The following is a 22,553-nucleotide window of genomic DNA, read 5'->3' as shown; positions in this document are numbered from 1 at the left end:
TATTGTTAAAATCTTGTGTAATGTGAAAGGGAGTTTCTGGAAAATAAGTTTTAACACAACTGTGCAATACTTGTGGTAAATTATAAGAAAAATGGTATTACAGTGGAACCTCTCAATAACGGACACCAATGGGACATTAATTTTTGCCCGTTACTGAGAGGTGTCCGTTACAGAGAGGTTACAGTAATTTAATTTCTCGCAAAGGTAATTGTATGGAGTAATATACAGTAGATATATTATGTATGAGCGTAAATACGTAAAATTCAATATGAAAATACTCTATTTAGTACGTATTTGAATTACTGGAAGGGATGAAGGAGAAATTAATTTATGTTAAATAGTATTATTGCTGGGGGGATATGTTAATATATTGGTATATTGCAAAAGATAATGCATGTATGAGCATTTTCTTCTTACATGGGAGGGGAAAGCGGGAGGAAAAGAATTTTTCATTTATTTCACATTTTCAGGACCTTCTCAAAAGATGCGTTAGGAACCAACTAACCGGCTAAACTCATTAGCTAGTGTCCTCTAAGAATCTTCAGTACGGTTGCGCAAAAAATATCTGTGTGTGTGTGTGTTTGTTTGTGTACTGGCGGAATGGATAGAAAGGCAAGTTGTTGGGAGTGCATATGTTTGTTGACTCAGCCCCATTCGCAAAGAATATCATCTTAGAGAAAGTTGCTTTACTAAGAATGTAAGAGAGGAAACATTGTTCATTGAAAATGTTATTGTAAAACAAACAACGTTTGTTTTGTTATCTATGAAATTGTCGGAAAGATGCAAGATCCAGAGGAAAAAGGACTAAATTTGTTAGGGAAGGGAAGATCTTTCGTATAGAATTCTTGGCCATACGACTGACCCTGCATGAGTGTTATAGCTTATTGAAGGTTTTCTAGAATTTCCCCCAGAAAGCAATTTATTGAGGGCAGAATAAAAGAATTTAAAGTTTAACTTGAAGGTGTTCTGTTTGATGGTTCGCCGGTCTAGACTCATGATAGATACACTTGTGGGGAAAATACTTTTGTCTCCTGTAAATATAGCAGAATCGAGAAAAATTCCTGTCCGTTATGAAGAGGTTATTGAAACATTTGGGGGGAAAAGGACTGTCCGCGTCCATATCTGAGAGTGTCCGTAAAAGGGAGGGTTTTGTTCCATAAGAGAATATATATTTTTGCCAGGACAAAAAAAATCTGTCCGTATAGAGGTGTCCGTTATTGAGAGGTGTCCGTTAAGGGAGGTTTCACTGTATCAGGATCGCTAATAGAATACAGTGCATATTAGCAGAATCAATTTTTATAATCACTATACTAAGAGAGGGTAGACTTAAGCGCATCAGTTTTTCATTACGCCAGTGGTCTATAGTATGAATTTATCATATACTTTGAACAGTATGGTTGAAATAAAATACCGCAATTTTAATAAAGATCTCACTCTTGTGTCTACTGCACACGCAGTTGTGTCTGCTGTTCTACTAAATGCAATATCGGTCTACTCATCCATTGTTTTCTATATAGATTTAACGCTTTATATGTAGTTCGTCTAATATCGGAATGCATTACGTTGTGTTGATTTGTTTTCTAATTCCATTTTTCACCTCAAATCACAATAATAACTTTAACAACTCAACAAACCGAGAAACGGGCTCTGTGTATTGACTTTTAGCGCTCGTATGTTTTGGCCACTCTGTAAACTAATGCAGAAAAGCAGTGATGCGTTCCCTGTATACAACTCTTTCAACCAACAACAGGTATATAAACACAACACTGAGTGCACAAAACCCAAGTACCAGGAGCGTCATTAACGGGATCAGGAGGGGGCAATTCCCTCCACAAGTTTCACACACATATACACCTATTTGAAAGATAACATGCGGCAAAACATGGGTGAATTAAATAGAGATGGATATTAATTGTTAATTTGTTTGTTCTTTAAATCACTGATTTTAAGATTTGCAGAAAAATGATCAATGTATCAATAATGTATGACTAGTATTGAAGTATTTAGTAAATACAGGCATACACTTCTATACTTTTCCTTTTGTGCTGCACAATATGAACTATGGGTGATATAATATACTTTAATGAATATATAGCTAACCCACGGATATAGCTTTAAGATGGTTTGAAAATGTACAGCGCCAAAAGATTAGATCATTTTTCAAGAAATAATAAAAAAGAAAGTTTACAGCCATATGAATGGTTAAAGTGTTTTTACTTTAAATATTTATTGTATTTAACATTAGATTGGATGATACCTAGAGTACATATAAAAGCTATAGGCACAAACGATCTTATCATTGTAGTACGTTCAATGTTACCCTATTGGGAATCCAACCGAAACCTTGTGCACACTAGGCTAGTGGATATGTAAAGGTACCTCTGTTTACATTACCTGCAAATTCATCAAATAGTGGCATCCATATTCTTAACCATAACCAAAATGACAAATGATGGATAACAGATATGAAAATATAGCAACAATAATTGGTTATAACGATTGATTGTCATGTTTTGTTATCGGTAAAATCTGAGTCTCATGTTCTCGTAATTTAGCAATATTGTACTTACACCGCTGTACTTTCTCACATTTCACTGTGAAATGGTGAAAAAAAACAACCTTACTACATATACGATTGAAGAAAAGAACTTGGAACTATTAGACGAGAAGAGCCCTCTCAATTCACATCTATCTCTTTTGGTGGTGACGAAAAGCTGCAGAGAGTGAGTGGTTAGATGTACACCAAACGACCCGTAAGAGCTCCTCCTTATCATTGGAGCTCCATCTCTACAAGAGCCATCAACTGTCGAGCTCTCTGTGAGATGAGATGAGAGCTGTAAATAACCAGTCCTTTACCTAGGCAACGTCACGATGTGGTTTTTGGTTTAACCTTGCCTTTCTTTTTATATGCCTCAATCGCGGAGCATTGTGGGAAAAAGGATTTTGTATCTTTTCGTTTTTACACGTAAGTCTCTATCAGTCGCTATTTTCCTCTTATTTATGCTGGTAACAGGAAAATCGTCCTTGAAAGAAGGAAGAAAGAAAAGAGACCTTTTTTTTTTAAGCGGCGTAAATATCATTCAAAGTAGACAGAAACGATCCTAGTTACCATCTTCTTAAGCAAAGTTCTTTCTACGCGTCAGGGCTATTATTTTAGAAGCAAAGATTATATACTATAGAGGTAAACAATGAGTTTCCCAAGGTTAGATTCAATACCGCTTAGCACTTATCTCACTAAAATTTTAATGAAGTTTAGTTTAACAAAGCTCTTTTATATACATTTACTCTGTCCGTGTTTCAGTCTGCACGACGTGAAATCTCAACAATTACAGTAGAGCGTCGATTATCCGAACGTCGGTCAACCGAACGACCGCTTAACCGAACTGTGTACCCGCTCGCACCTGTTACTCTCCCACCCTACCGTCCATCATCCCCCTCACTCCCAAATCAAGTTTCCCACAGTAGTCGCCGCACTGAGCCACCGCTGGCGGAACATTGCTTCTAATGGGGCTTTCATAAGGCGCTGCTGACCGGCCAAGCCGCCAGTCGCTGTGTTTCTACAATCAGCACATTTCTGTCGGTTTGGCACTGGCTGTAGAAGTAGCGGCAGTATCAAAGCTGTTCACGGCAACAGCTGCGCCAGCTTAGAGTCGAGGCGTGCAGCTCCGCGCATGGCAAATAAACATGTACAGTTCGATTATCCGAACAAACCAGTTTTCCGAACACTCATGTCCCTTAATTACTTCGGATAATCGACGCTCTACTGTACTTGATAGAGTACCATAAATTTTAGCTAGGATGTACCGCGTAAAAGTTAAGGATCGAGTTCATTGGTGCTAATGATCCATTTCCGGTTTAAACGTTGGAGCAAAAACGGTAATAGATAGCGAAAAGCGGTTTCGTACAATTAATTAAGCATCTCAAGAATACATTACATCTCCAGATTTTACTATTTACTAAGACCGGAAATGATAGGAACCCAGCACAACTTCCGGTTTCAATATTGATTTTCATAGAGCAAAAGCTATAAGATATAGCGAGAAACAGTTACTCAAAATAGATTTAGCGCTCTCTTAATTTTCTACTCAAACCGGAAGTATCAGAAAGCAGCCGCTTCAGGTTTTAATATTGATCTTATACAGGGTGGCCCAAAAAGTAGGTATACAATCCCGTCAACTCACTGTATTTTATATCATTTCTAATTATCAAACAGGACGACCTAGTCCCTCTATTATTTGTTCTTAACTTCTTTTCACTTGTAACTTAAGCCCGGAACAGTCTAAGCAAATAAATGCATAAACTAGAATGTTATACTTGATCAATGTACGGGGTGTATACCTACTTCTGGGCCACCCTATAGAATAGAAATTATAATAGCAAGGAACAGTTTTCTGCAAGCGTTCCAAGAACTCTCTACTAAAACCGGAACTGGTAAATACCTAATAGAACTTCTGGTTTCAAAATTAGCTAACTAAGGCATTATAACGGCATACAAGCTAACGTCCTTCATGTGTTGTAGACATGACATTCCTACTTGCTTAAATACATTTGTGACCCTCTCATCATGAAGATAGAATACGAAATTTGACTGGGATTTTCTTGATTCACATAAAAAAATGGCTTTAAAAATAGTTATCAAATTCCGCAACACACTGTTCATTTGATGCTTGTAAAAATGTTAATCACACAGACAATATGTTGTACACGATTGGCAAGATTAAGTTCATCTGACATATTCAGCACAGACTATGGAATGACTAGGTGGCGACTAAGGCTCTTGAGACCATTTTACAGCATTTCTTAAGTTTTTAGTTTTTTTTTGTTGTTGTTGTTGTTGCTGCTGCTGTTGTTGCTATGTACATGTAAAAGTAAGATTAACTAAAATAATGTCTCTAATAATATGTCGGTCTCCACTGCCTCGTTGCCTTATACTGACTACAGGCCTGATTGAGCGTAACAGTAAAACTTGGTGGGATTAGTACTCATACGAAACTTGGTGTGCAAGCCTTGTTCATAAGGTATAGACAAAGTAAGGGGTTGGACTTTACTCAAATTTTAGCAAGTAATACAGAATTTCTCTATGAGATTGATAAAACTAATCTATTCCTGAGTTTGGCTAAATTTGTCTTTGATGAGCTTAGTACTCATATGATATATGTGTTCTGATGTGCAAACCTTTGATGTTCGAGTTGTAGACCGAACTATTTAGAAAATGCTCTTGATCGGTATTTAGAATGAAAATATATGTCACAAATCTCTTATTAACCTTTAATTTCAGATAAATTAAAATATACAGCATAAATATACTATTAACAGTTTATTTCAGGTAACAAAAATATGAGTTACCAATTTTTTATTAACTGCTAATTTAACGCAACAAAAATATGCTTCACAAAACTGTTATTAACCATTAATTTCATGTATGAAAAGTAATGATGAGACATGATGATAACTATGTTGATAATATAATAGTACACTTACAGGATGTTACTGGAACAAACCAACAAACTTCGAATACTTGTTCAGGACCTCAATACAATAAAAGTTGATCTGACAAGTGAGACTTCGTATGTTTTATTGAGTGTAGTCATTCCACGACAAATTCCACTAGGTAATCACCTTAAATTGGTCTCCATTCATCTGTACTTAGGCAATTTCAACCAAACTCTTATATACTTTTCTTTCCTGCATTTTCTTTCCTTTCTGATTACGTATACGAAGTAAGCTTGCTTCTTTATTAAGTGTAGCCACCTTAGGACCTATTCCTCCTTAATTAGACGTTTCCGTCCAAAATAGCAAAATATATTTTTTTATTGTATTGATGTCCTGAACACATATGCGAAGAAGTTTGTCCATTTCCCGAACACCCTAAATATAAATGTATTGCTTAAGTCAATGAAGGACACTTTTTTTTCTACTATAGAAAAAGTTTTTTAATTAAAACTTATTAGGTAATAGGAATCACTGTGACTTAATAATACAGCTATCACCTCTTCTGTATGGGGTTCCTGGTTCAATCCCAGCTCGTGCCACGTGAACTTTGTGCTGAACTATCAACGTGTGCTGGGATTTTCTCGGAGATCTTCCTCACACTTTCTCACACTTTCTTCATTCATTCTAACAATTAGCGCCTCTTTAGCCTACCTGATATAATAGTGGGACGTAAAACTGAAAGATCTCATTTTTGTTATGAAACTTTAACTCTAAAATGTATAACGTTTATACTATTCAAAATTTGTACGCTACTTTGTAGTAAGGAGCTTGAAGATATTTATTTAAACATAAACATAAAAACTTTCGGTTTTCAAATCTTTTCAATCCAATTTGTTAATTAAAATTCATTCTATTTTAAAAATTCGACTGAGATATACTGAACTTCATTAAACGTTATAGTTCCCTACGAAGTCTGTCATAAAAGTGACACCATGTCTCGGAAAGTGTAACTATCAATTCATATCTCGTCTCGTATCTCATCACGACAATGCTGTGTTGTCCCGTCTCATGTGGAACTCTTATTAGTAGTTTCCAATATCGATGCTCTATGACGTAACTTTACTTTCCGCAGTCCTCAGTAGAGAGCACGGTGGTTTAGTGGAAGAACGCTCACTTCTGGTGCGAGAAGTCTCTGGTTCGATCCTTACAACATACGTTTGCCATGGAAAACATCTTGATCATACATTCGTCCTCTGTCTATGTACCGAAAGCAACCAATCCTAGATTTTTTGGTTTATTTTCATTTGTTGTCGGTACTTTTTTAAAATTTTAAGGCAGTAACATCATTTTAGGTTTTACGTTTGGAAGAAGGGGAGATGAAGTAGTACGGATCACGGCTGGATTTAGGGGGGTGCAAAAGTGCAAGTGCACCCCCCCTTCTTCGTTGTAAATATACACTACCTAAAGTGAGAAGCTAGCAGTAAGTTTTGCAAAATCAATAGTTTAAGTCAATTTTCTGAAGGTTAAAGGAAAACAATTCATCGAGAGCAGACACATAGCATTTCCAAAGGAATTCCTCATTCACATTAGAGATGCCTAAAGGCATTTTTTTTAAAATCAAATTTAATTCAAATGTACTGGTAGTTATTGGTGCACCCCCTTCAGAGAATCTTGGATCCGGCCCTGGTACCGATATATGTACCGATTAGCCTTGCAGATCGTAACGATCCTTGTGCATAATATCCGTTACTGTTTGAACGTTTTAGTCAGTTCGCACAGTCAATAGTAGCTCTGGTTGCGGATACTCTTCAATGCTCTCCCAATCATCACGAAATCTGCACAATGTCTCAGTATAATAAACAGATTGAATCATTTGAAACTTCTTGATTCGAAACAGAATTTATTGCCGCTCCATTGCTGCTCCCTTTCCGATCGGAGAAAGGATTCTTACGCATCGACCGTCATCTTTAACAGAAGATAGTAAAAATGTGTCGCTACTTACTCGTTAGATGGCGCTAGTGATTCGGTGCCAAGAAAATTAGTCACTTTTGCCACTAGACAGACTGTGTATTACTAATCAATTGCCTTATAGTACAAATGAAGAATTCATTTCTAAAAATATAGTTATGTGTGTGTGTGTGTGTGTAAGCTTATGGTAAAATTAGAAATAACAACACCAGTATCGAAATGACTTTTACTGTTGTATTTTTCTGTAAGTTTAGGAAAACGTATCACTCCTACTGCATTTTAAAGTAAATTTATATCAAACTAAGTGTGGTTAGATGTCACCACGCGCTGTCAAAAATATTAAAGATCTCATTCTTCTTAACTCAGATGATCGTTGTATTTTATACTTTACTTCCATTTTTTTATTTCAAGAAAGTAAGCGGTAGTTTAAGAAAAAAAAATATTTAAAGTTTACAATGACTTTTCAGTACTTGTAAGGTACTACACAAGACAGAATCAATTGCGCATCTAAGAGTATTAGAAGTTCCAGCCAACCATGTTGGAAATATTAAGATGTAATATCCTCGGAGAAATTCACAAAAATCATATTTGGTAGATATCAATCAATCAATCAATCAATCCAATAGTTGATGTATGACATCAGATCACGTCGGTATCCTTAAGTAGGCATCATGAGAATTAATAAGCTCTCGTGTAAGTTTACGATAATTGTCACAATTAATAAATAAAAAAACATTGATTCAAGTCCTTGTATTAAATAAAAGATTGCTTCAAGTCCTTGCTTTAAATGATTCCTTAAGATAATATTCTGGACAGTCCCGCTTGCAGGATTTTATCAAGGGGGGCAAGCAAAAGACCGATTCCAGTGGAGAGAAAGACCAACGCACAACAGTAGTCGCGACTACCACATATTCATTCATATGATGCATAATATAAAACAACAGTTAGTTATGCACATATCATTCTTAGTACAGTAGGAAACTATAGTACTTCAGTATTTTATATAAATATTTTAAGTAGTAATATTATGTGAGTAAGCAAATTAGTATGTCTTGACATGTACTTTCAAGAACTGGATACCGTTCGAAAATCCGAGGGGGGCTGGGGTTGCCATATTCTATATGTTAGTTTCCTGGCGCATTTTCAACTAATTGCGTTACATGCGATTTGTTTTATCATGAAAGAGATTTTTTTTAATGAAACAACTACTACGCACCGTAAGTTTACAAACTAACTGAAATTTTATCGGCAGAGCGGAAAATAATTTTCTGAGAAAACGAATAGCACAACGTTTACACGTGCCTTTAAGCTCACTTTAAGTCCATAACCGTAACACACCATCACAAAGTTACAATTCTGAATGTGGTGACTATATGATGTTCTGAAAAATAACAAAAATTTTAGGAATGATCCAAAAATGCATCAAAAGATTGCGAACTTGGCTAATAATTAGTTTTTGGATCAGGGACCACAAAATTTTTGAACGGCCTCTAAATCTTTTTTTTTTTTTTTTAACGGAATAAGCACATCATACTGAGTTAAATTATAGTTTGGGTTTGGCTACACTATATGTATTCACCAGATGTAAGACGTACAAGAAAATTTTTGATTGAATAAAAGTATTTTTTTTTTTTTGATAAGGGACGGCAAAATTTTTGAGCGGGCCCTAAATCTAGTTTTCGTATTTTTTTGCTGAGTAAGCACATCATAAAGAGTTAAGAGTTAATTTTGGTTTGACTACACCATATGTACTTCTCCAGATATAAAGCTTACAAGAAAATTTTGATTGAATGAAATAAGTTGGATTTTTTTGGATCAGGAGCCACAAAATTTTTGAACGGCTCCTAAATCCAATTTTTCATTTTTTTTTTTTTTTTTTTTTTTTTTTTTAAGGAATAAGCACATCATACTGAATAAATTGTTAGTTTAGATTTGGCAACACTATATAGTACAAGAAAATGTTTGACAATGAAATATATTTAATTTTTTTTAATCTGGGGCCACAAAATTTTTGAATTGTCCTTAAATCATTCTTTTTTAGAGATTTAGGATTTAGATATCTCGCCATTCGGCATCTATGACCATTTAACCCGACACGTGCGAGGGATGACGTCCCTCGGCGAGCACACTGTGCGGGGAAAGGGAAAGAAGAAATTATTGAGGTTTGGGACCTGGATAGGCACCACCACAGCCTTTGTGTGATGTGAATGAGGAAAGCCCAGGAACATCTCGTTCAGCATGGCTGGTCTGAAAATGCTTTTAACATTTTTTCAACCGAGTGCCTCCAACGGGAATTGAACCCAGGACCGCTCGCACCGAAGGCGATAGTGTTAGCGACTACGCTACGCGGGGTTACGTATTTTTTTTTTTTTAAATATAGAGTTATTACGATATACACTTTCTTTCTAATTTGCAAAGATATTAAGTTGAACCATTTCATATCTTTCTCTTGTAAAGCAAATTTTCGTTTACTTTGAATTGGTGTCACCTAAGGCAATTAGTACAGCGAATGTGTATTTACACAACGCCATGGATAGATAGAAAAAGTTTATTTATGCTCTTGAATAAAGTTAAAGTAAGAAATATAATATTAGATCTACTTCCATCATTCATTCTCTATGCTGTAACCCAGTTGGCAGATCAATAAAAAAAAATAATTTTAAATACAATCTTTTCAAATTCTTTAGTCTATCAGATAATAACTTTTAGAGAAGTCAAGTTATTACGTTTGCCGTTTGTACCAAAACTGTTTTTCTCTTTATTCTTCTTCTTCTTCTTGTTATTATTATTATTATTATTATTATTATTATTATTATTATTATTATTATTATTATATTTCAGAACACAGACCTTTATTAATTCTGAAAAGAAAATTCAGGAAAAAGAGCCTTTTTAGCTTTTTGTGTGTCTTTTTTTACGTTTTCGAAATGTATATAGTTTTATCTAGTTGATTTTACTCCCACATACACATGAACATTTGTTATTGACATTCTACTTGTGAAGTCAAGTCACACATGCGAATTGTCTAAATGAAAAGAATTTTTCTTTTCATTCATATATTATTTAAACAAAGCAACGTTTTGTAAGAAGAAAAAAAAGCTTAGCTTAAAATATCAACTTCTGTGTTTTTATTCATGTGTCAGATGCATCTACTTTTTAGGACTTCACTTTCAATAACCTTTCCATTTCTTTTTCATTATTTGTCCGCCGTATCAAAAATGTGTCATATTGAACTTTTTTAGTTAATAATTTTCTCTTTATTTTTAGTTTTGATTCATAAATTTATCTTTTATTTTCATTGTGAAAAGTGTCACAAAATCACGATTTTCTTTAGCAACACGGACCAATAAGAGCAATGAAAAGATTACAGCATGGGACAAAACCGGTCGTGTGTGTGGGCTAGGACAATGAAACAAAAACTCTGACGTAATATTGCCGTGTAGTGAAAAGGTGGGTGTGGTCTAGCAGACACACTACTGCACGAGGCATGGCAACATGCACTTTTCTCAATTGCTAACAGTGTTTAAACAAAAATCGTCTTCAAAGACAATAAACGCCTTCCCTTCGCGTAATTGTATTTCTTGTAATGTAAACACGGTTTCATTCTAGGAAAAGTATTACATCAAAACACGAACAAGTTGGTTAACTAATGGTTCAGGCTTCATGTCAGTCAGTGGTGGCTCTTGACAGAATTACCATCAGTAAAACTTACAGTTTTATAGCTAAAATTTACGGGACGAAAACTTAGCTATGACTAACTTATCTACGTCCACGCCAAACTACTTAAGCTAGAAACCTGAAATTTTGACAGTGCATAACATTTGTGACATAAGATACTCCCAAGATAGGAATTTTGGAAATTCGGCAGGTAAGATGGATATAGGAATGAAAAATATTGCAGTAAAATATTCATATCTCAGAACCTCTGAAGGGTAGACATGAAAGTTGGTATATGAACTTCAGATTTAGAATAATTAGAGACATGTTTAATCGTTTTTCGATATTTCTCCTAGAAAGAAACAAAAAAAGGTGAAGCTACAATTGTTGTAACAGGATGACCGTATCCCAAAATCCTTTAATGTAAGAGACATGAAACTTGGTATTTGTAATCTTCATAAAAAGACATGTTTAAGAATTTTTATACAGTGTGTTAATGAACTATACCGACAAACTGGAAGAAGTGATTCCTCACATCAAAATAAGACAAAAAGTTCATATCGACCTATGGCGAAAAGTGCATACTTTCAAAGCTAGGGCTCTCCAAAATCGTGAAAAAGCCAAATTTCAACAAACCTATTTCGAAATCCAGAAACTGTGGATGGTGATCTTAACAGTATAAAGGAAGTATAAAGGCATACACAATCCAAAAGTGTATATTTCGTCAATTTTCAATAGGTATACAGGGTATTCCCTACAGGATGTAATTCTCAGAAATGCTCTCAATAGAGGTTTCAGATATACCCTGATTTCAAGGTGGGTCCAAAGTAGGCAGGAAGTAAGCCTTGACAAGAATGGAGGGAAGTCGGAAGTTTTAGGAGCTTCGGAGGGAAGTCGGAAGTTTTAGGAACTGGCAACTCAATGATTTCTGTTTTCGGAATAACGTGTGATACAATGTATTTCCTCACGGTATATTCCACGTTTTCTTTATTAATAAGCATGAAAGAAAACATTGCAGCATGCGTTTACTCGAGTAAGAGAGACGTTGCTGCTGACGATCCTTAACAATTCCGACATTGCGCCAAAGAATTTCATGTTCAATATTATCAAGGCTTATTGTTTGCCTACTTTGGACCAACCATAAAGTCAGAGCATATTTCAAAATTCTGTTGATGATATGTCTGGGAATTTCATTCCACATGGAATACTTTGTACACCCATTGAATATTAATGAAATATGCATTTTTGGATTGCGTTCCGCTGTTAAGGACCATCATCCACAGTTTCTCGAATTCGAAATAGGTTCTCTTGAAATTTGGCTTTTTCGCGATTTTGAACAGCCCTAGCTCTGAAACTATTCACTTTTCTCCATAGGTCCATAGGAACTTTTCCTCTTATTTTGATGTAAGGAATCACCTCCTACAGTTTGTCGGTATAGTTCATTAACACCCTGTATATTTTCTCTACATAAGAAGGAAAAAGGCGGGGAGTAAATTGAGCTGGGGTTTTCAATTGTTAAGATGGTCATATCTTGAAACTCCTTAAGGTTACAAACATGAAAATTGGTATTTAGACTATTAATTAAAGCAATTAATGGCGTGTTTGGGCGTTATCTTGATGTTTTTCTGGGAAAGGAAGAGAAAGGCGGAATGAAAAAGGGTGAAGGTTGTAATTGTTATAATGCGATGACCATATCTCGAAAGCCCTTAAGAATAGAAATATGTTAAGAATATGAGTAGTGCGGTGGTCGGGCTCGGGAGGTCAAGTTCCCAGTGTGTCTGACTGTCTATCATCAGCTTCCCGCGTAGCAAAGAATCATCTAGAATCATCAAACTTCGTACACACATAGATTTCCACCAGATCCGAGGCCGTACGAGAATTTTTTTTTTTTTTTTTAAATTTTCGGCTTGGGATGTTTGCGCGGGTATTAAAATGAATGTACGTTTCAATTTTTAAAGAACGCTGGCATATATGTGACCAGCATTGCATAGTGGTTCTGTAGGTATGCAGAACAGCAGAGAGTAAATAGTGGAATGTTTATGAAAACATTTCTTTAAGGACATTCATCTTCCCCTCTTTCTATCGAGGTTCTGAACTCAGGCCCTTCACTGATGGTTGAATATAATTAGTTCTTGTATACATTATATTATATTTTTTCATTTTAGGTTAGTAATCATTTTAGAACATTTCGAGCAGGATCACTAATAAATTTTACGACAGATAGATTGTAGACAGACTACAAGAAAACATTTCTTTAGACATTATAATACATACCGCAATGTACTTCAAGGAAGACTAGACTACGTTAAAACAAATAGAATAGAATAGTTATAGAATAGAACAAATATACGAGATATATTTTGCAAATACCATAGTGAAGCAGAGAAGTTGATAACTATCTTAAACATCTTGTTGAAGCAAGCATCAGGAGCGAAATTTCTCGAAAAGCACTCTCTATATGGTACATTCAACAGTAAAGAAATAAATAAATAAAATAATTTCTTCGAGATTTTTGATTTTTGCAGTCCAGAAAGTTACTAACCCCAGTTTTTTAAAAATGCAATTGAACATTTCCTTGGAGAATGTACTCTGAAACTTCTGCGCCGAAACCCTATAGTTGCATGTGCACGTACGGTATCTTCATAGCTGTAAGTTAGTTTCGAACTTAAAGGACTGGAAAAAAGGAACCCTTATAAAAGCCATTTCTAAACTTTCTTTATTTCTCATATGAAGTCACTCCTTTTAATAAGTTTTTTCCAGATTTTTCTCTCTTTCGTTCGTTCTATATTCTGATTCTTCCTTCTAATATCACAGTTAATCACCTTCATCTCCCTTTTCAGTTTCCTTCTGTTATTGTCATCATTACTTTTCTTCACAGATCCTTTTTTGTCCCTTCTGGTAACACGACAACTTTTCGTAGTTTTCCAAAATATATTTTCAGTAATTCCTATTCTTAGGACCCGAAAATTGATTCAGTTTTCGCCCGTATCATTCTGTTCAAACCGGAAGTGGCAGAAATGTTTTCGGTACCGATTTTCATCTTGATTCCTATAGATCAAAACCAGTAAGAGATTACGAGAAACATTGTCTTCATATAGATTCAGTAAAGTACAAAGAAAATTTTCCTTGTCTGTCCTGATGAAATCAGAACATGTTGAAATCTTTTATCACTTGCGGTGTCCATATTGCAATGTTCTAGAATTGTACAAAGTTTTTAGAAAGTTTCTCGAAATCTTTGATCACTAAAAATGCTCTCAGTGATTGTTCGGTAGATGATATTGCTTTCGGTTTGAAAAGATATTTGTCTTTGCAAACAGCGGCCTCAAGCGGGATGTGTTATACTCTTTAGCTCATAGTAGCCTCGGGAGCGTGAAATAAAGGATGTAGCTCATAGCAGTTCCGGTAGTACGTAATAAAAGATTGTACCCCGTAGCTCATAGCAGCCCTGAGAGAAGGTGTTAAAGGATATCTCAGTAGCGCATGGCACCCTCGGGAGACAGTTTTGTAGGTGCGCGATCAGCACTGGCACTGGTAACTTCTTGGTTCTCTCGTTCGCTTTAACAGCCGTCCTTTTGGAGGGAGAACCTCTGGTGGAGTTGTCGAATTTTTTCGTGGTTCTACGTATCGCTTTCGTTTCTTCCTGAAAAGAGGATTTTCTTTATATCCACTCCCACTGTTTGTTTATAATCGTAAAAACACCTGCTTATATTGAAAATACATAGCTTATATAAAGATAATCAAGAACGTTCTGTCGCTTTTTCACACACCACATTTGAACATCGGTATGTCACCTAAGACGTACCTGCAAAGTCAGAAAGAGTCCCCATTATCATCGATGACCTTGTGCAAACGTTCTGGAAGGCCGTGGATTTCATCGCAGTAGAACTTCAAGGGCCGTGAAGCAAAGAAGGTATCAAGTGCATTTTGAACCTTCACTAAGGATTTGAACTGGCGTCCTCTAAGGTGGTTGTCAAAGGAATGGAACGAGTGATAATTGGACGGTGCAATGTTCGCGGAGTATGGCGGGTGCTATAACGTTTCCTTTCCGAAGCGTCGAATAGTGTCCGGTTATCCTAGTCACGTGGGGCTTAGCGTTGTCTTGTAACAGGAGGACCGCTTTGCGAACCAAAAATGCTAGCTTCATTGTTTTGAGTTTTTCTTGAACACGGATCAACTGCTGACAGTACACAGTTGTATTTCATGCTCTGATCAGCCGGTGGCAGTTCTCGTGGCACGATTCCGTGAACAGTCAACCAAACACACAGGAGGACCTCCTTGTGATGCAGTGCTGTTTTCGGCTGTTTTGAAACCGGTTCATGGGATGCTGACCAATGGAGCTTCGTACAAGGCCCACTTTCCATCACATTTCAACACCACACTCTGTCCAGAAATCGCTCCTTTCTTAAACGAGATAGCAAAGAAACAGATGGATGCTCGCGTTGCCTTCTGCTCCGGAGACAAATCATTTGGGCCCATCGACCCAACTCTTAGTGCTTCCCAAGTTGATGGAGGTGCTGCCGAATGGTTTCTCCACTCACACTGAATTGTAGTACCAGTTCCTCGCATGACTGGACACTGTTCACCTCAATTGCTGTCTGAAGATCTGCATTTCGTACATGTGTTTGTCTTCCCCATGTGGTGCGTCTTCGAGTGTTTCGTCACCATCCTTAAACTTGTTAAACCACCGCTGCACTGTCCGCGTAGTCACGACACCCTAACCAAAGGTCTGGCATATCTTCCGCCCCGCTGCAGCTTCGTTTGACACCAGTTTGAACTCGCACAGCATACAAGCCCTTATGACGCTTTATGGAGGTCTTCTGTTGACTCTGTCCTTAAGCAAGTTCATGGAGTAAATGAACTGCTACAACTAGGTAATATGTTGGATATACGCACACCAACAACTGACCTTCGCCTTATCTCCATTCGCATTCAATTCACGTTGTGAGGACCAATTGAATACAGACTTCCACAGAAAGCGACAGATTTTTTTTTTTTTTTTTTACCTATAGTACTTGTGGGTGTGCGGATCCTTGCAATGTTGATCCACGTAAATCAAAAACAACAGTGAAGAGCGAGAACGGTTTCGTATAGGTTCAGAGTACTAAAATTATGTTCCTGCCCACTTTTATTACTCTGTTCGATTTACTGCTTCTAGATTTAATGTTGGCGTCATATAATATGGAAGTCTGCTGTAGTTTAAAAACATAAGAAGTACTTAAAGGTTTACAAATATTTATAATGTAAACATTTTAATGTACTATATGAGGATGTTCTGAACATAGGGAGATTGTGCTCTGCTTATCTTGTTTAGTGGAAAGATGTTCCTGGTGTCGTAGAACTGTGGTAGAAAGATTAGCGGTACAAAATAGGACATAAGTAGCCTAAAAATTTCGCGTGAGGATAACTTTTAATTTGTGAAGTGGAGGGGATGGAGACATAGACCTAGGTCAATTGGGTCAATAGGTAGTGTGGCATAAGCGAACTAGGGGTGACAAAAGTCACCACTCCATTGGTATCTTCTGTTAGTTTTTGGCGACAGTGACAATGAATTCCCCAAAACGTCTGATAAATGAATTGTTATTTTATGAGTTCGAATTGGGCATAACGGGTTTTCACATACGACAGCAACCTAAAACATCTGTCGTGCAAAAAAATAAAGGTACAATGAACCACCGTACAGCAACTAGAAGGTAGACATTTCGTGACGTTTGAAAAAATGTCGAAGAACAGTCAACGTCTGAGCAGCAAAGAGTAACAGATTCTCCGTGCATATGACAACACACCATTGAGGAAAATCGATCCACCAGCACAAGATGGTTGGCTAATCAATTCGCCATGTCCCAGTCCACTGTAGTACGTTACCTTCACATACTGCAGAAAACCATTAGGAGCTTCTGCATTGTGCCATATAAATTGACCCCAGCTGAGGCTAAAAGGAGACTAGATGTGTACGGACAATTACTGCAAAATTCATGTGATGTACGTTTCCTGAAACAGATGGACACATGTAAAAACTGAATGTTTTTCCCTAGTCCGAATGCACGAAAGCAATGATTGAGAAAATATTAACTTGCAGAACCGGTAGTCAAGCAGAGTCATTTCGAACATAAAATTCTGCTCTAGAACTACAAGGGGACAATTACATCATGTTCGCTTCTAATGGCAGTACCATCAATGTCGATCTTTTTTTTTCGAACAGTTGGAGCGGATGTGTGCTACTATGTCAAATATATTCTGCATTGAGAACGGAAAGCGTTGGCCCCACTTCAACAGAATAAGGCGAAAACGTACTCAACTCTCAAAACGTCAAAAAATAAAATGCAGGAACTTCAAGGCATCAAACTGATGCTACACTCAATACATAGTCCCGACCTTACGCCTTCGGATTACAACCTATTTTTATCCGCGGTGCACATTCTGAACTCACGAAGCCTCACCAACAAGCAGGAGGTGACTTCTTTGCCTCTAAGTACAAGACATAGTATCGATGTGGAATGGGAAGGGTGACCGCACACAGTTCAACATGAGGAGCTTAGTTCGAATGTTTATTTGCTTCCATTGCACTGTAAAAAATACGGGTATGTTGTGTACCAGCATATTACAAGACAAGAAGCCATCCTTGTACTATTATTCTTCAAATTTAGGGCACAAACTAGCCGATATGGTGAAGTAGAACGGCCTGAAGTATTACGCTGATGATCGTAAGGCGAAATACATTGGTTGTTTGAGTCTTTCTGAAAATCATAGTTTCCTCACTTGTTCGTGTCCCACTTGAGTCTGGTGGTAATTAACAGTTAAAGAGTTGGATGATATTTCAATTTTTTATATAAAAATGAGATCTTGGATCGCAAGCTAGCGGGCAGAATTAGAGCCCGATAACCATTGATCCTGATAGTGTTTCCTTCCTTCTTACTTACCCTTTTTCACTTCACTGTGACGCTATATTTAATTATATATTTCCACTGACTTACTTTCACTTCCTTTTCCATTCTCGTTAATATACTTGTTAAAGGGTTAAATTGTCTCTCAAGCTATAACTGGGTACCGGTATCTAATGATCAAATAAAAATTACCTAAGATCACATTGAAAACTAGGTAGTTCCTGATGTAGGAATAAAATAGCTGAGTGCCAATTCTTAAAGGAGTAAAACTTTAAATGTTATAGTTGCAAGTTAGAGAAAGAAAGCCTCTCAAATGCACTAATTGTTGTATAAACTGTTCAGAAACTGTTTGAGGATGTCTTGCCTTAGATTGTGGGAATTAACTAACATTTTTACCAACGTGTTTTCAATAATAGCTACTACTAAACTATCTCCTAGTTGAACAAGTTCAAATGCCACCTAAAAATTGAAAAACGGAATTAACGGGTAATTGGACATATTACCTACAATATATAGGTAATTCCTTAAACACCTACTGTTAATAATAGAAGTATTGCGTTTAGAGTCACCTTTAAGTCATTCTTCCAGTACAACGAAATCCCATAGAATAAAGCTTGCTGTGCAGATGAATTCTTGCGTCTTTAGTTTACCAAGACAGGAATTTAGATGGAATTTCACCAGAAATGAGAGACGCACAACTCTGAAAGCAGTAACGGTAAGGCAGAGAAAAAAGAGGGCGTGTGAAGCACTTAAGAAGAAAAGGGAACACTAAACTCAACCTAATCCAATTTGCGCATACTGCACAAGAAACTTAATAACGCGAAAAGAACCAAAAGAATCTCACTTTTACAAGAATTTTTAATATAATTTATAGTAGAAGAGATAGTGTTTCTAAGCTCATATACCGTAGAAGTGAAAATAATTGGAAAATACCGGAAACTAATCTTCCCCACAAATGTGGAAGAGATTCGGAGGCTACGGATTTTCTCGAGTCAATGATGATTAGGTGTTAGGAGAATTTATGGTTAAGCAAAAAGCAATGGTATTAGTTGTATTAGCATCTAATAATGGAAAATAGATGTCTCAAGATAACACATACATCACTCGATAGAGCTCATGAAGGAAATGACATCCTTGTGGCTGAATTACCATGCATATTTTTCGAGAAAATCGAAAAAAAAAAATACTTTTCTAAGAGTAGGTTATTCAAGATCACCAAAAACAGGCCATCTACTAATATGGAAGTATTACTGAAAGATACTCTTTACTAAACTTGTAATTTTGACAGTGGCAACATAAGAGTATATATGTTTCGTTCTGTTTAATGAGATATACGAGGTAATGCAAAAATTATCCTCAATGTAGCTATAGCTTTTCTTATATTGTTCATATATAAGAACTCGCCCCTCGTTTATTTTATTACTATGCTGTTGTAGACATGTTACGAAAGTTTGATCCAAATTCCTCCATTTGTCTTCCTTTTGTTGCAGATAGATCATGGCCGCTCCATTAGAAGTTACGAGCAATGATCCGGTCTTTGTGGTCGGAAGGTGTATCAGGGGCCGTAATCAATCAAAGACTTTCGGCATAATACTGGAACACTGTCTTGCCGCAACGGGGTGTCTACGAATGGATTGATTAACAAAATGGTCGCACAAGTGTTACGCACAAGGAAGTAGCCGGACGACCATCGACGGCCACAAAAGATGACATCATTAAGTGTGCAATGTGCATGTGACATGTTCTGTTAAACAGACAAAGGACTAGTGATAACGTGGCATATCATCTGGAAATTAGTCATGGTTCCTGATGCACCTCCTGACCAAAGAGAAAAAAAACGCATCATTACTCGTTGTTCCTCTTTGGTGCAAACCTCTAACGGTGTTTCCATAGTTTTAAGTTTTAATAACAATGGAATGTTGGAGAAACGCATCAGAATATACGAAGATTACAAACAAATAAATTCAAATCTCCTTTTACCCAATCAAACAATTCTCATCATTTCAGAGTATATCAGTTTCCTAACACATGAACACAAGACAGTAGCGTAGCATTTCAAGTGTTGCTCTGGAGGGGAGGAGGGGGACAATGAGGCAGACTCTCCATTATAAGTAGTAGGGTTTCACGTTTTTCATTGCTATACTTTATTGTATTGTTAATTTAAAGGTCCCACGTACATCTGCAGGAGAGATTGTTTCTTCACATCAAATCCCAATGGAAATAGAAATGATTTATTTTCTTTGAAACGATAAATAATGGCCATGATTTGGTTTCGTTACTAATTTCATCTTCACATTTGCGTAAATGAGCAACAAATACATATCTGATAATTAAATTCAGAAGTCCAATGTAGACAGGATACATTCCTCTGACAGGAAATGTGTGATTTACATGCAGTGGTAAGGTGTAGTCGGTAGCAAAAGTAGTTTTGAGTAGGTCAAGAAAGGATGTCTTCTAGGCATTGTTACGACGTTAAACTTACAGGTTTTTAAATGATGTGGCGGTGTTAAAACTTTAGATGTTTCAAGTGTTGTTTCGATCTTAAATCTACAGTTTTTAAGTATTGTTGCGGCGTTAAAACCTTTAAAATTTTAAGCGTTGTTGTGGCGTTAAAACCTTCAGATTTTGAGCATTGTCATGGCGTTAAGTCTTCAGCTTTTTAAAGTGTTCTTATGACATTAAAATTTCAGATTTTTAAATGTTTTGCTACCGCATTAAACCTCAAGACTTTTAAGTGTTGTTATGGCATTAAACCTTCAGGTCTTTTATGTGTTATTACCACGTGAAATTTTCAGCTTTTTTAAAAATATTGTTAGGTGTTAAATCTTCAGGATTTTTAACGTTGTCCGTTGTTAAATTTTCAGGACTTTTAAATGTTGTTGTGATGTTAAAACTTCAGGGTTCCTTTAGAGTTTATTTTGTTGATTTAATCTACTTTCTGTTGCTTTTTGCTTCTGATTTAGTTTTGAATTTTCAGCAGCAAGGCTATATGAGGCGAAGCCTACAGGTTAAAGTGGGATCCGAACTACATGAGAGATAAGACTAATTGTTAAACATCATTTCTTGTCTAACTGTCTAACTATAATATGCCATGAAGCTCAAGAAAATTATATATTTGAAAGAAAATTCGCATGCGTAATTTACGAGAAAGTCGAAAGAAGACCAATGATTATTACGCTAAAATATCGTTGACTGACAATATCGACTCATAGTTTTTATTTTGTTGGACTATAGTTCTGTATTTGAAAAAGCACAATGCTAAGTAGAAGATTGCATCTATTAATGTGTGATTCTTCTAATGTTGACTCATGTATTCCTAACAATGACATATAGGCCTATAATTCTAATGGCGATACACGTACTACCTACTTGATACAATTAAAAGTAGAATATAATGTGGACGAACTTTATATAATGAAAACATTGACTGTTAAGGAAGAAGAAGACCCAGCCAGCCAAAATGGGTAATGGAATGCGTAAATGAAACAAACACAAGCATCCAAAGGAACATGCTTCTACGCTATACACACACACTGAAATCAAGAGAGGAATTCATGGAAATAAGACGTTAATTGCTTTGGGCTTTAGAAAGCCCCACTTGATTCCACTGCAATTGAAGAGGAAAATGGGAAGAAATGAATAGAATTCCTTGTGAAATCGAGATCAAAGCTACTTATACCGCGATTGGCCATGTAACCAGAACGACTTGAAAGAAAACTTATTTCAGATCAAATAAACATCAGCTACTAAATAAAATGGTAATTAACATGGAAAAAGGTTTTTCATTTCCAAGAAATGTATAAAAAGAAGAAAGTTAATTCTTTGTAACAGACTTTTAAAGTCATTTTACGTTATTCAACAATTTCTGTGACATTTAGGACAGAAGTCTGCTACGTGGTTGGTATTCATATCTTTCATCTTTATATGAGAACAATTGACTTTCGTTCCGCAGTGTGAAGCTATAGTAGAATTATGAACTAAATGGTTACTATATTCTAACCAGAAGGGATACGAGGGTATTTTCAAAAGTTTTCAGACTTCCATTGAAATATCGCACCTCTGGTAATAAGCCGTCCATGGCATGTAGTGCCATCTATGGAAGAAATAGTGCATTAATTTTAACTATCTATTTGCTTCAGTTCGTTAAAGATAGTTATTCGAATAAGTCGCTGTGCATTGAGTTTAAATTTTGACCGATAAAACCACAGTCCACATGTTGTCAAAGCTGCAATAAAAGACGGTGCCGTCAAGGGCATTGTGCATCCACTCTACAGCTAAGATTCAGCACCCAGTTTCAGTTTCGTTAGACATAAAAGCGGGTTAAGTGGAACCTACCCTTGTGTGTGCACTAGGGTGGAGCGAAAAATCAATTTTTTATATATCGAAAACGCAATAGTGCGGAAAAGTTGTCAATTGATATTGATAAAATACTGTAAAATTTTCGTATCTGAAATCAAATATCTTTCGGTAGCGAATCGCCGAAAAAGATTTTGTGTCTTTATAGGGTATGCAAACCCGCCGTACACATCACTCTTTAGTGTTTCTACTGTAAATGAACAGAAGTATTACCTATATTTCTTAACTTAAGCAGTATATAGAATTGAAGAAATAATT

The 22,553-nt window shown here is 36.3% G+C and overlaps 1 protein-coding gene across 2 annotated transcripts in view; it reads right to left on the bottom strand.

The window, feature by feature from the left end:
- Positions 1–22,553, bottom strand: part of LOC145671020 (diuretic hormone receptor-like) — a 1,407,723-nt gene that overhangs the window by 228,386 nt on the left and 1,156,784 nt on the right. The gene's annotated exons all lie outside the window — the stretch shown is intronic.

The sequence above is a fragment of the Thermobia domestica genome, chromosome 15 (genome assembly GCF_964235325.1).
Source record: "Thermobia domestica chromosome 15, izTheDome1.hap1.1, whole genome shotgun sequence".
Taxonomy (NCBI): Eukaryota; Metazoa; Arthropoda; class Insecta; order Zygentoma; family Lepismatidae; genus Thermobia; species Thermobia domestica.
Note: the sequence above shows the minus strand (reverse complement) of the source record. Positions and strands in the feature narration are given on the sequence as shown.